This window comes from Capricornis sumatraensis, chromosome 11, assembly GCF_032405125.1.
Source record: "Capricornis sumatraensis isolate serow.1 chromosome 11, serow.2, whole genome shotgun sequence".
Taxonomy (NCBI): Eukaryota; Metazoa; Chordata; class Mammalia; order Artiodactyla; family Bovidae; genus Capricornis; species Capricornis sumatraensis.
This window is the reverse complement of record NC_091079.1, coordinates 53,214,719-53,230,523: the sequence shown is the minus strand read 5'-3', so window position 1 is coordinate 53,230,523 and position 15,805 is coordinate 53,214,719. Positions and strand designations below refer to the sequence as shown.

The window sequence follows — 15,805 nt, the reverse complement described above, 5'->3', positions numbered from 1 at the left end:
CTCCCATTCTGTCGGTTGCCTTGTCATTTTGTTAATGGTTCCCTTTGCTGTGCAAAATATATATTTTAGATGTAAGCCTCACGGTACACTTTTACAACTCTTTATTCTAGCCAGTTAACTTATTTGAGGAACTTATTTGAGGACTTATTTGAGTCCACTTGCAAACTTCAAAGTTTTTTGTTTGTGAAAGTACGTAGATAGAAAGCCACCCTCCACTCCTGTCTGGTGGGCTTCCTCATACCTTACATGACACTGACTCTAAGACCCCTTTTCCAGTATCTTGATCCATTGGTGGTATTCTTTCTTCCTGATCTTTCATCAGTACTTACTGGCCAGACCACACATTTGATACCTTATCTCATGTTTTAATTTTTTGGCATGTATTTAGGTTTTGTGTCTTAATGAAATTATGAGCTCCTTCAGCAGCTTGGGATAATGGAAAATGAAAGAAATTTGGATTTAGATGTTTGGACATGAGTTCTGAGTCCTGACCGCATGAGTTGGAAGCGTAGGCAGATGCTTAGTTTTCAAAAACATCCCCATGTAACTCACCTAATTCACAGGATTTTGTGAAGAGTAAATGAGAAAATAGAGATTAAATGCTTTATAGCCTGTAAAATGCCATTACAAATATTATTTGTTGTGGTTATGGTCACGTTTAAATATAGCCACGAGATCTTAAAACTGTATGGTATTTGGACCAGCTGTTGACTCTAAGCAAGAGCTTCAGAGGTTGAGAAATGTCAAGTACAGTGTGTTATATTTAAGAAATCATCTAGCTTTGATCCCTCTCCTATAGACTTCATTACTCAGCTTCAGTTTTGCATTTCTGCTATTACCTCTATAAGCTTGAGTGGCATAAGAAATATTATTTTACATTTGGTAACTGTATACTGTTGCAATAACAACTCCATTCCATCACCTGTGAGGCTGGAAAATACAAAATACACTTCCCTGATTAGTGTTAGTTTCTCTGTAGCTTTAACTTGGTACCTTAGTAGGGTCCTCCATCAGCGCAGCCTCCTAGGATGTTTTCAGTGAGAGAGACTAGCAGTGCTACCTTCAGTTTAACACATGAACAGTTTGAAACCGTAAAACTTGTTATTTATATAATTAGGATTACAATGCAGGATCTCATGGTGGGTTAAATCAAGTACATCGAAATACCTCTGTCGTTCGTGTGCTGTCTTTCTGTGCAGCTTCCTGAAATTCCTGAAGGTAATTTTTTTTTGATATTGAGTAACGGTCTTTTACATTAAAAAAATTACTATGGAAAACTTTGTATGTGTGCGTGCTCAGTTGCTCAGTTGCTCAGTTGTGTCCTACTCTTTGCGACCCCATGGACTGTAGCCTTCCAGACTGTCCGTGGGAGTCTCCAGGCAAGCATATTGGGGTGGTTTACCATTTCCTCCTCCAGGGGATCTTCCCAACCCAGGGATCGAACCCGCTTCTCTTTACATCTTCTGCATTGACAGGAGGTTTCTTTACCATTACACTACTTGGGAGGCCCAGGGAAAAGTTTAAAGCTGTGCAGAAGTGGACAGAATAATCATATATAATGATCTCCTGTGAACCAACACTTCTGTTACCTTCCCCCCCCACCCCCACCATTTTGAAGCAAATCCCAGAGCATATCACTTTATCCTATGAAGCAGTTTTATAAAGAACAGGATTTCATGTGTTAATATGTGAATTAAACGGTGCTGACTGATGGAACAAAATCTTGGGCTGTTCAGTCTTTTAAACATTTTGCTTCCTGGTGGAGCAATTGTAGAGTGTTGCTATTAGGCTCACAGAGTGAACCTCTTGCTACTGAAGGGACGCCAGTAGCAGATATGCAGTCCAGGGAAGGTAGACATTAGATTAATAATCCTACTTGGGACTTCCCTGGCAGTCTGTTGGTTAAGATTCCCGGCTTCCACTGCAGGGAGCACAAGTTTGATCTCCGGTTGGGGAATCAAGATCCCACATACCACTGGCCAAAACGAAAAACACTGAATTAAGCTCTAGAGGCCAGACATCTTGTATTTTTGGCCCAGCACCTGGTATATTTTAGATGCTAATAAATTTGTTGAATGAATGAAAAAAATTAGTTTGAAAATGGAATTTTTTTACAAAATGGAATTCTTGTGAAAATAAGTCTTACTTGTGTTTAGTGTCATTTAGAATTTAAAGTATGTGTGTGGGGGCGGGGAGGCTTGGGAGGAGTTGAAGAGGAGGAGAGCAGAGAATGAATTAGAATTTGTCTTGAGGGACAGACAAAATTACAGTTGGCTTAAAACTGATTCTTAGTAAAACCTAGTAGCATCTCTTTAAGAAGTTATGTGAAGTGTATAGGTAGGTGGTAAGTAATTTGTATGACTCTACTAAAGAAACTGGAAATAAAAGATAATTTCAAAACTTTTACATTAATAAGTTATTTAGGCTGCCATTGGCTTATGGCATTTCCGATACTACCCCCACCCCCCACCACCACATAAAGAAACTTCCTGACACTCATTTCCTATCTTGTTTGTAGAAGATAAAACTGTATGTTGAGTGTTCATGTTTGCATATTCAAAACACTTAAAACTAATCCTGTTGCCTTGTTTTGAACCTTGGTGAGTTATATATAAACTTCATAATTATTGACATTTTTATATCCTTCTATGGGAAATGTAGATGGGGAAACAGTAGAAACAGTGTCAGACTTTATTTTTTTTTTGGCTCCAAAATCACTGCAGATGGTGACTGCAGCCATGAAATTAAAAGACGCTTAACTCCTTGGAAGAAAAGTTATGACCAACCTAGATAGTATATTCAAAAGCAGAGACATTACTTTGCTGACTAAGGTCTGTCTAGTCAAGGCTATGGTTTTTCCTGTGGTCATGTATGGATGTGAGAGTTGAACTGTGAAGAAGGCTGAGTGCTGAAGTACTGATGCTTTTGAACTGTGGATTTGGAAAAGACTCTTGAGAGTCCCTTGGACTGCAAGGAGATCCAACCAGTCCATTCTGAAGGAGATCAGCCCTGAGATTTCTTTGGAAGGAATGATGCTAAAGCTGAAGCTCCAGTACTTTGGCCACTTCACGTGAAGAGTTGACTCATTGGAAAAGACTCTGATGCTGGGAGGGATTGGGGGCAGGAGAAGAAGGGGACGACCGAGGATGAGATGGCTGGATGGCATCACTGACTCGATGGACGTTGAGTCTGAGTGAACTCCAGGAGTTGGTGATGGACAGGGAGGCCTGGCGTGCTGCAATTCATGGGGTCACAAAGAGTCAGACGCGACTGAGCGACTGAACTGAACTGATGGGAAATGTAATGTGGGAAAACAGAATTTCAGCCTGTAACCATCAGCTGGTCATCTTTCTTTGAGTTTTAATTTGCAAGCTATTAATAATAGCTAAATCACCACAAGGAAATAACTGATATAATCAAAAGTCAAGTTGCTCAGAGTATTATGTAGAGGATAAAGACAAATTACTCTGTTTTGTTGCTAATTTTAATATGTAACTAAAGTTTTGGTTGGCATGAAGACTTTTTTCCTTGGGGTTCATTTTCCTCAGCGACTGCCTGCAATACAGTAAACTGTGGCGGAAAGAGATAAAAGTGAAAACGTGAACTGCTAAATGTAGAGGACAGGCAGTCTGATGACTCCATTAAGCAATAATGCTTTTGTCCAGACACATTCATGGAAAAGGGGTACTTCTGCTGGGGATTTAGAAAAGTTGAATGAAACTGCTTGACAAATCTTTTTTTAGAGATTTTTTGACAACTTTGATTTTCCTGTCCTGGGTATTAGGCTATACCTGTTGAGTAAACATTTCTAAAACAAAAGATTTCTCCTATGCTCATTAAATATTATAGTGAAAGATGATAGATTTTCTAGATTGGAGATTTTCTAGATTTCTTGAGTTTATGCAGATCTTTAGGAAACAGAGGATTGTTCTTAAAACTATTTTTGATTTAACTTAGGCTTACATGGTATTGCATTTTAGCTTAAATAAGGCAGAATTATTGTTGTTCAGTCACTAAGTGGTATCTGACTCTTCGCAACCCCATGGACTGGAACATGCCAGGCGTCTATGTCCTTCACAATCTCCTGGAGCTTGCTCAAACTCATGTCCACTGAGTTGGTGATGCTGTCCAACCATCTCAAGAGTCTTCTTTAGCACTACAATTCGAAAGCATAAATTCTTCAGTTCTCAGCCTCCTTTATGATCCAACTCTCATATCCATAGATGACTACTGGAAAAACCATAGCTTTGACTATACGGATCTTTGTTGTCCAAGTGATGTCTTTGCTTTTCAGTATGCTGTCTAGGTTTGTCCTTTCCTTCCAAGGAGCAAGCGTCTTTTAATATCATGGCTGCAGCCATCGTCCACAGTGATTTTGGAGCCCAGGAAAATAAAATCTGTTACTGCTGCCACTTTTTCCCCTTCTGTTGGCCAGGGAGTCATGGCACTGGATGCCATGATCTTAGTGTTTTGAGTGTTGAGTTTTAAGTCAGTTTTTTCACTCTCCTCTTTCATCCTCATCAAGAGGCTCTTTAGTTCCTCTTCACTTTCTGCCATTAGAGTGGTATCATCTGCATACCTGAGGTTGTTGATATTTCTTCCAGCAATCTTGGTTCCAGCTTGTGATTCATCCAGCCCAACATTTCACATGATGTACTCTGCATATATGTTAAATAAACAGGGTGACAGTATACAGCCTTGTTGTACTCCTTTCCCAATCCTGAACCAGTCAGTTTTTCCATGTCCAGTTCTAACTATTGCTTCTTGACCTGCATAAAGGTTTCTCAGGAGGCAGGTAAGGTTGTCTGGTATTCCCACCTCTTAAAGAATTTTCCAGTTTGCTGTGATCAACACAATCAAAGACTTTTGGGTAGTCAACGAAGCAGAATTAAATGTTTTTCTGGAATTCCTGTGCTTTCTCTATGATCCAGCGAATGTTGGCAATTCGATCTCTGGTTCCTCTGCCTTTTCTAAACCCAGCTTGTACATCTGGAAGTTCTCAGTTCAAATGCTGTTGAAGCCTAGCTTGAAGGATTTTGAGCATAACCTTACTAGCATGTGAAATGAGTGCAGTTGTTCAACAGTTTGAATATTCTTTGGCACTGGAAAGGAGGAATTACCATATAATAATTATCTTCTGAAATACCCAAAGGACTTCCCTGGTGGTCCAGTGGCTGTGACTCACAATCTCATTGCAGGCATCCTGGGTTCCATCCCTGGTCACATGCCACAGGTAAGACCTGATGTGAACAAACAAAATTTGAAAAATAAAATACTTCTTAAAAAGAAATTTATTTAGGACAACCTTCTTATATTTTCTACCCTTATCCTTTAATTGCAAGTCCTCATGAGGTGAGTGTCACACAGCTAGTGGTTAAGGGCAAAGTCCAAGGAGCCAGAATTGCCTGGTTTTGAAAAACAGCTCTGCCACCTAGGAGCTGTGTGGGGAGTCATCATAATGTGCCTGTCGTCTGCTTCTGTTACTGTGGGGACTAAATGAGGCCCTAGCAACAGTGCCTGGTACATAGTTAGGGCTGTACAGATGTTCACCGTTGTCGTCGTTATTATGGTCAGCATCATCAGGTTGCTGTTTGCAAAGGGGATTGAATAAGGGTTTCTTCATCTTGTCATTTTTTAGCATAGCAGGTAAAGAGCTGGGACTTTGAAACTAAAATAACTTGCATTCTCATTTGCTTTTACGCTACTAATAGTTGACCTTGAGAAAGCTTTTTAAATTCCTTGAGTCTCGATTTTGTCATTTTTGAAGTAATGATAAACACCTCAGGATTATGTAAGAAATCAGTGACATTTTTTATGTTGCCAGATCCCTCTGAGATTCTGCTGAAAGTCTTGAACCATCTCCCTATAAAACATGGACCTTTCCCACACTCCCCTCATTTCATTTTGCATACTACTTCACCAATTTTGCACCAGTGATGCATCAGTCTGCTACATTATAGTGGTGTTGCGTGGAATGACATCATAAGAAGGCTTTTCCGAAGTAAATTTCTTTTTAAGAAGTTTTTTAGAAGATAATTATTATGAGAATTCCTCCTTATTTTAGCTGAAATGCAACACCATGTGAGCCTAAATTCAAAATGCTGTTGTCCTTTCTCATTTTAACTTGAGGTTCTATTTCCCTCAACTTAGAGGTAAAATTCTCTGTCAAATTTTTGACAGACGATGTATAATATATTTAAAATAATATTTTAAGAAACTATTTGAAAGTCTACGTATTTAATTACTGCCAAATAATTATTTAGAATCAGTTTGTAGTTTCAAGACTGTTGATAACCGGCAATAAGCAATATCTTAACAGGCAGTGTTACTGACCCACATCTTCCAGGAAATAGAGAACCAGTGGGAATTCATTTCACTAGCTCTCTTGTGGTTCTAAGTTGGGTCAAAATTTTTGCTTCCTACCCAAACCCCAACTGTGATTTTGGCTCTGATAATTAGGCCAATATCAGCCTATGAAATGAGACTCAGACTTATCATTGTCAGTTTAAAGATTGGAGCACTGACTATCAGACTTATTTCCTTGGAAAATAAGAAAAATTAAAATTCTTTACCTTTTTGCCCATTTAATTTAGATTTATAAGCTCCAGTGGTAGCAGCTGTCTCATCTTAGATTTTGTACAAGAACTGTCACATTTTGGGTGTTCAATTAATGTGTTTTTACTTTTTATCTAAGTTAATGATTCTGCCCATGAACTAACTTACATATTTCTACTTGCCGTACTATGGAAATGGGAAACATTCTTTTCAATTTAGTCCCTGGAATTTTAGACTAAAAATTTCAGTACGTCAGGCAACAGAACAAAAGATAGTTTTATTTGAAAATATGTGGTAAAGGGTTTTTTTCCCCAAAAGTTGTTCAGCCTAATTGGCTTAGAAAAATGGATATGTTGGCTATTACTAATAAATGTAACACACTAAATAATGAATTTTTACTTATTTGTGTCTAAATTAACTACCTGAGACTATTCTTTTTAAAATTATTTCAAAGAAATGTGTTAAAATTGTAGGGGAGTTTCTGGTATGTGGGAAGTAAGCTTTTCTTTTAAAAAAATATATATCAAAATTTTTTTCCATGTAATCAGTTGTTATTCACAATGTAGGAATTATACAAGGTGTTTCCTTAATATTTTTGTTATATTTTGGTATGAATTTTGACTCACTTGGGAGCTTGACCAGTAGGTCTTTAAAAATATATAAAGCACTTTTTTATTCTTTGTGTTGATCATCATCTTGGTGTGTAGAAGAAAACATTGTATAAGCACATTTACTACAGAAAAACCCATTATCATCATTTGTCGAAAATCAATATATATTTTTCAAAATTTAGATTGATGGCGACGTGCCATCGATGTTAGCTGAGGCTTGGGTGATGCTCAGGGGTCAAGAGCAGGCCAGCTAAGCTCTTGCATCATCAGTGACTCTGAGATTGACTTTTTTCAGGCAGCTCTTTCCCAGGCTGGACCCTCAAGTTCCTTAAGTGAAGATGAAAGATATACCTTAGTAACATTTGTCAGGAAATAGTATTAAATAAGTGCTGTGTATATCTGTAACATGGCTATCTTGGGCTAAGGCGAGTAGATTTTATCTGTGTCTATGAAAACTGAATTTCATTGGCCTGTTTTTTATAGAAGCTTAGTATGAAATACGTCTATCCATAGACCTTTAAAATAATACTACATTCCTGTTTGTTTCACAATGGCAGCCCACTCCAGTACTCTTGCCTGGAAAATCCCATGAATGGAGGAGCCTAGTGGGTTGCAGTCCATGGGTTCGCTAAGAGTCAGATACGTCTGAGCGACTTCACTTTCACTTTTCACTTTCATGCATTGGAGAAGGAAATGGCAACCCATTCCAGTGTTCTTACCTGGAGAATCCCAGGGACGGGGGAGCCTGGTGGGATGCTGTCTATGGGGTCTCACAGAGTCGGACACGACTGAAGTGACTTAGCAGCAACAGCAGCTAACAATTCAAAGATTTAAATCTATTCTTGTCCTTCTTTCTTGCTTGTGTATTAGAATTTGTGAAACTGCAGTTTCACCGCTGTTAGTGGTTCACCTTGACCTGCTGATCAGTCCCTAAGTCTGAATCAATAATGTGGGCTGAGTACCAGTAGCTATGGCACAATCACCTGTGATGTTGTTTATGTTTAATATTAGTATCTCGTACATCAAATCACTGCCCTTTAGTTCCTAAATCTTATTATTTTTGCCTTCAGCATTCATTTCTAGCTATCCTAGTGGGGTTACTGAAATAGTGTATTCTGGTTGCTTCTCGTCCCAGAAGAGATTTGATTAATTCATTTCAGATTTTCTGAAGCAGCTATCTCACCTGAGGCCAGAGGCAAATTCCTAGCCAAGCAGAGGCTTTTCTTTTCTTCTTTAAAACATTAAAAAAAAAATTTATACTGAAGCATAGTTGATTAACAATGTCGTGTTAATTTCAGGTGTACAGCAGAGTGATTCAGTTATACGTATAACAAATGCTTTTTTTTAACCTGAAAATTTAAATGACATCAAATTGGGTAGTCGTCCTCTAGGATAATCTTTTCATCATTGCTTTAGTTCAACTAACAGATACATATATTTTATCTTTATTGATGAATATTTTAACTTTTCTTAAATATAAAAAATATGGTTGTTGTAATAATACAAACATTGGAGAAGTATATAAAAAGTGAAAGTTCTCCCGTTTATCTTTTCATACCTTTTTTTTTTGCTTTTACAAATAATATGTGAGATTAAGGGCAAATAAATAGGATGACTGAGCATCAATTCTTTTTCCCCCTACTTAATTTACTGATGGGCTTATGTTCCTTAATTATCTTTAACTTTTTCCTTAAAATATGCAATTTTGGAAAATACAGAACTGCAAAAAGGATAAAGTCTCTTGTAATCACCCTTTAGAGAGAATTCTTTCATGTATTATGTATGCTTTGAGTTTCTTTTATGTACCTTTACTTATAGATTTGGTTGAAGGATTATGTTTTTAATATTGTTTGTCAAGCTACTTTTTTTTTCCACTCAGCAGTGAGTGAAAAATTATATAAATTGACAAGCTGGTGCTAAAATTCATGTGGAAACCTGAAGACCCTAGGATAGCTAGAACTTGTTTTTGAAAGTGAAGAACAGCTTTGAAGGTTTTACACTATCTGATTTCAAATTTTATTATAAAGCTTCAAGATTCAAGTTAGCATGGTAGTGGCATAAGGACAGACATATAAATTAATGAAACAGAATAGAACTTGCAGATAGACCCATACATATAGGGTCAGTTGCTTTCTGATCAACAAATGATATTAAAACAATGAATATTGGTATGGGGAAAAACTGAACTTTGTCCTATTGACTTTTCCCTCATAATATGCATAAAATTTAATTTAAAACAGCTCTTAGTACTAAACATAATAGTTGAAACTCTAAAAGTGTTAGAGGAAAACAGGACAAAATCATAACCAACTTTGGGATAGGCAAGTGTTACTTAGAACAGAGAAAGCACTAACTACAAAAGAAAAAAAATTGATAAATTGGACTTCATCAGAATCAGAGCCATCTGCTCTTCTAAAGAAACTGTTAAGAAAATGAAAAGGCAAGCCACAGACTGGAAGAAAATATTCACGATCCAGAAGACTTGTATCTAGAATATGTGAAAAACTCCAGTTGTAACTTAACAATAAGAAACCAAATTTTTAAAACGTTCGAAAGATTTAGACAGATACTTCACAAAAAATAGATATGCAAATGGCCAATAAGCACATAGAAGAATGCTCGATATCATAAACCATCAGGGAAATGCAAATAGAAACCACAGTGAAATAGCCTAACTCAATTAAAACAACCTGACAGCACCAAGCATAGGGGAGGGCTGGAAGCAACTCTGATCTCATTGCTTGTGGTGGTGTAGGCTGTACTGCCACTTTGGGAAACAGATTGGCAGTTTCTTAGAAAGTTTCTTGTGGAGTTTATTTAGCGTGTACTTACCGTATTACTCACCATTTCCCTAGGAGGAATGTAAACATGTGTCCACAAAAAGATTTTGACATGCGTGTTCTTAGTGGTTTTATTCATAACAGCTCCAAACTGGGGAAAGCCCAAATGTCCATCCACCAGCAGGATAAATGGTTGAGTAAATCGTAGTATTCATACAATGGAATACTATTCAGACTAGTGATAAACATAACCACCTCGTTGGAGGAGCTCACAAACCTTATGCTGATTAAAAGAAGATAGATGAGTACTGTATGTTTCCATTATATATTTAGAAAAGGAAAAACTAATGTATAGTGATGGCAGTCAGACATAGGATTGACTGGAGGGGGAGTGAGGAATTAACTATAAAGGGTCATGAGGGAACTTTCTGGACTGATGAAAATGTATATGTTAATTTCACTATCAGTGTACATTTATGTGTTTGTTAAAGTTCAGCAAACTATTCACACTTGTGTACACATTTGTTAATATTAGTACAGTTCATGAAATACAAGCTTTGGGTCATCCAAAATACAAGTTTTGGATGCTTTGTTTAAATGATGGAGATCATGCCAGTAAGAAGAGTTTTGTTCTCCTCCCTTCCCAGGACACAAAGGTGGTACAGGCTAAATCATAAAATGATTTAAATAAAGTATATGTGTCATTTTTTAAAAAGAGTAGGATTTTGGTGGGAGCAGGCAGTTGGTTCTCCTTGTGAATTTCTGCTCATTGTTTAGCTCTGCATAGCTCCTAACTAAATCTTTAATACCTCAGAACACATGCTAAAATATTAAATTCAAATATCTGTATTAAACATAGTATTCCCGTTCCTTTTCCAGTAACTGAGAAAACAAGTAGTGGTTTTTGTATGGGTGGATGACCTTTGAGCTCTTACAGAGTGTTAGAACAGAATTTGGTTTCCAGAAATGCTGTTTTAAATTCTGTGTGGAATTTTTTTTTTTGGTCTGTAGGGTTTCAGAATGAATGTACCCCTCAATTTGCCTTTTTTCCCCCTCTCCTTGTTTTATTTTCCTTCTCCAATAACTCAGTAATCTAGTTCACTAATTTTTCCACTTTTCTTTGGCCTGCAGGGATTGCATAACATAAAATAGTTAAGATAATTTTTAACCCAATGCTGTTTTTTCCTAAATGCCACAAAATAATATATGGATATACAATTTACATTTGTGAAAATTTATTGTTTTTTAACATAATAAGTTTTAACTTGATAATTTAATGTTAGAGGAATCTATCATATTGTCTAATAATGACCTCAAAAAAACTTACAGTTTTTAGAATAGCACTCTGAAGACGTCCTCTGATGTTGGCCCAAAGTGATAGGGAATTTCCTTTTCAGGGTTTTGAGGAAACCAATGAAGTGAATGTATTTTAAAAGCTGCAGTAGTTTTTATGTCCTCTTGGGACTGATGTATTTCCCCAAGTGTAGTATATTTGTGTTTATGTGGTTTCAAAAATACATTAAAAAATCCGGCTGCACAGATTAGTACTCATAGAGCCGAAGTTGTGCTGATAGCCATGATGATAAAATTAAAATATCTTTTTATCAGAACATCAGGAATTTCTATAAATCCCTTAACATCTTTTTTAGTATCTTTATAAGAGGAATTTCTGATTTGTGTGTTTTCACACAATCAAGTTATATATTTTAAACAAGAACGAACCATTTGATGCTTCTAATTTTTTTCTTTAAATTGAAGTATAGTTGATTTAAAATGTTAGTTTCTGGTGTAGAGCAAAGTGATTCAGTTTTTTATATATATATATAATACACACACGTATGTACACACATATGTACAAATACACACGTGTGCGTGTGTGTGTGTGTGTGTGTGTGTGTGTATATATATATATATATATGTTCTTTTTCATTACAGGTTATTGCAAGATACTGAATATAGTTCCCAGGACTGTGCAATAGGACTTTGTTGTTTATTTGTTTTATATGCAGTAGCTTGTATTTGGTAATCCCAAACTCCTAATTTATCTCTTCCTCTCCTTTCCCCAGTGATAGCCATAAGGTTGTTTTCTATGACTGTAGATCTGCTTCTGTTTTGTAAATAAGTTTATTTTTTATCATATATTAGATTCACATGTAAATCATATCATATATTTGTCTTTCCCTGTCTGACTTACTTCACTTAGTATGATAATCTCTTAAGTCCATCCATGCTGCTGCAGATATGGTGGCACTGTTTTAAGTGTATAAAAATCCTAAATTGGTTTATGGAATCTTTACCTTTATTTATTTATATTATTGTGGTAAAAAAGATGTAAAATTTACCATCTTGACAGTTATCAAATGTACAATTTAGTAGTGTTAAATATATTAGACATTGTGCTTCCCTTTTATTTTTAAGGTAACTTCATTTCAGTGCACATGGGTCATTATCATCCAGAACATTAATAAAGGTTATGTGAGATTTTTATTTAATTTTAAATCACTTGACTAGAATTTTAAAAAGCTGATCCTGACACCAGTCTTGATAAACTTCAAAAAAAATTTTTTTTTTTACTGATATCTTGCATTTTCTTTTTATCATGAGCTTCTAATTGTAGCTTCTGTTCCTTTAAGGTATCTCCCCCATCTTTGTCTTTCTCATTTTTTTCTTTTTCTCGCCTCTTTCGAGTATTATTTCTTAGAAACAAAGAATAAGCAACGCAAGTGGAGGAAGCAGATATGTTCACCTCAAGTCCATTACGTTATAACACAAATTCAGTTTTGTTTTGTTTTGTTTTGTTTTGCTCCAGAAGAGTTGATCTTTTCCCATGAAAGTTACTCTCTTAGGATATGTCCAGGTGAAGCAGTGGTGGCTGAGAAGCATGGTCATAGTTAAATGAAGGTGTTCGTAAGAGCAGGGATTCTGTAAGACCCAGTGGCTGATTCTCCTACTGCCCAAGTCTTTTAGCTGCCAGAAGTCTGCTGTAGAAAGGATATAAACAGACATGCATGGCGTGTGTGTGTATTTGTGTGTGTTTATGTGTATATACAAGGGTCTTTTGAAGTAGGATATGCACTTACAGAACTTCAGTAAGTTTTAATTTTATAGTTGTTCATTGTTTAAAGTATAATTTCCTCAGACGTGGAAAATAATTCCTAGAAAATTCCATGAAAGAAAGCCTAAAATTTTCCAAAGTAATATTCTTCCTTTTTCTGCTTTCTTTTCCTAGCTCTCACTTTTTTATTTTGTGTGTTTTATAGTATTCACCTTATAACCTGGAAAAAAGGAAGCACTGGATGAGGCACTGCTCTGCCTTTCACACTTGGTAGCTTCTTGTTGTACCCCTCAGGCCAGCAGGGAAGGGGCAGAATCCTACTCAAGTTGTCTCGTTGAGACTCATGGTATTCTTAGGAGGTTAGTAATAGCAGCCCTGTCCGTCCCCACTACACGTGTGTTCGTTATTAGGAATGTTTGGCTGTATCTTAAACGAATCATTGGCAGAAGCAAGATTCAAGCTGAAGGATGGTTTTGAAGATTGTGTGCCTTCTGCTGGGTCTTATTACCTTATCCTGCTAGGGAACAAGCAGTGTAACTTGCTGTGGATTAATTAGGTTTGTGCTACTCAGCATCATGTATTCACTAATTAGAAAACTGAATTTCCAACTTACAGTACTTCTCTGATCTCTTATGATGGAAGTACTTTCAAACCATGCTTATCAGCCACTTTTTAAAACCACCATCTACAAAGAGCAAACTATAGCACATTAATCAGGGCTGATACTCACTCTACATCTGTGCATCTTAGTTTAACAAAAGAACTAGGTGTACTACTGGCTTCCTTAAATGAACATCTTCCAAAGTATGTTTAAACTATATGAGTTACAAAAAATTGAATTTATGTGGAATATTTCAGAATGAATCAGTGTGTCAAATGAGTATGAATTTTAAGTGAAATCTGTGCATTTTGATAATACATAAAAAATTATGGAACTTCCCTGGTGGTCCAGTGGCTAAGCCAGTGCAGGGGCCCTGGGTTCAATCCCTGGTCAAGGAACTAGATCCCACATGCCACAACTAAAACCTAGTGCAGCCAAATAAAATAAAATTTAAAAAATTACAAAGCATTTAAAATATTACTGATATTATTACTGATTTATTAGGTACACTGATAAATATAAAGAAACTAGCAAATGGGTAATGTAGTTAGTGGGACAGAAATAGAAAGTAGGAAGAACATTATAAACCTCTTTTTTTTAAAATTTAGGACTGTAGTTTTTTTTTGGAACATTTACTATTTTTGGAACATTTACTATTTTAGTTATGTAGTTCTATGTATGTTTAGTCTAGTTCTGTATGCAGGTCAAGAAGCAACAGTTAGAACTGGACATGGAACTACAGACTGGTTCCAGATTGGGAAAGGAGCACGTCAAGGCTATATATTGTCACCCTGCTTACTTACCTTATATGCAGAGTACATCATGAGAATCGTTGGGCTGGAAGAAGCACAAGCTGGAATCAAGATTGCCAGAAGAAATATCAATAACCTCAGATATGCAGATGACACCACCCTTATGGCAGAAAGTGAAGAACTAAAGAACCTCTTGATGAGAGTGAAAGAGGAGAGTGAAAAGTTGGCTTAAACTTTCTGCTTTTAAGTTTAAACTTAAAACTCAACATTCAGAAAACTAAGATCATGGCATTGAGTCCCATCACTTCATGGCAAATAGATGGGGAAACAATGACAGACTTTATTTTGGGGGGCTCCAAAATCACTGCAGATGGTGACTGCAGCCATGAAATTAAAATACACTTGTTCCTTGAAAGAAAAGCTATGACCAACCTAGACAGCATATTAAAAAGCAGGGATATCACTTTGCCAACAAAGGTTTTTCTAGTGAAAGCCATGATTTTTCCACTAGTTATGTATGGATGTGAGAGTTGGACCATAAAGAAAGCTGAGCACCAAAGAATTGATGCTTTTGAAGTGGTGTTGGAGAAGATTGTTCAGAGTCCCTTGGACTGCAAGGAGATCCAACCAGTCCATCCTAAAGGAGATCTGTCCTGAATATTCATTGGAAGGACTGATGCTGAAGCTGAAACTCCAATACTTTGACCTCCTGATGCGAGGAGCTGACTCATTTGAAAAGACCCTGATGCTGGGAAAGATTGAAGGCAGGAGAAGGGGACAACAGAGGATGAGATGGTTGGATGGCATCACCGACTTGATGGACACAAGTTTGAGCAAGCTCTGGGAGTTGGTGATAGACAGGGAGGCCTGGCGTGCTGCAGTCCATGGGGTTGCAACGAGTTGGACACGAATGAGTGACTGAACTATTTTAGTCAAGTAGTTATTATGTCAGAGATGTTAATTTTATTTTTAAATGGCATATTTACCTAATATAAACAAACCAGGTACATTTCCAAACTAGACTTACCCATGAGGAATAATAAAGTGAATCATCAGTTTTTGGAGGGGTTAGTTATATTGACCAATCAAAAACTGATTTCTTCTGGTGTTCACATGGCACCCTTACAGCCTAACAGAATCAACAAAACTGTAAAGCAGCATTTATTTCCTTTTGAGAAAGGCTTTGGGCCAATAACAACAACTATCCTAATTTTTCTTAATTAGATTTTTACATAAATACTGTTAGTTATGTGACAGTTTAGAAATACAGTAGAAGGTTTTAAAAAACATCAGAACTGTACTTAAGCTGTCTTACACGAAGAATAAAGTGAAGAATTGATAAATTTCCTTGATACAGATAACCAGTCATTTTAGCCTCAGTAATAGATATTCTTTTGACTTGAAAAGCTACATAATGGCTGTATTTATTTACCTTATTTGATTATGTACCA

General features: G+C 36.5%; 1 protein-coding gene across 1 annotated transcript in view; it reads left to right on the top strand.

Moving 5' to 3' along the window:
- Positions 1-15,805, top strand: part of NCOA2 (nuclear receptor coactivator 2) — a 289,674-nt gene that overhangs the window by 21,179 nt on the left and 252,690 nt on the right. The window lies entirely within an intron of this gene.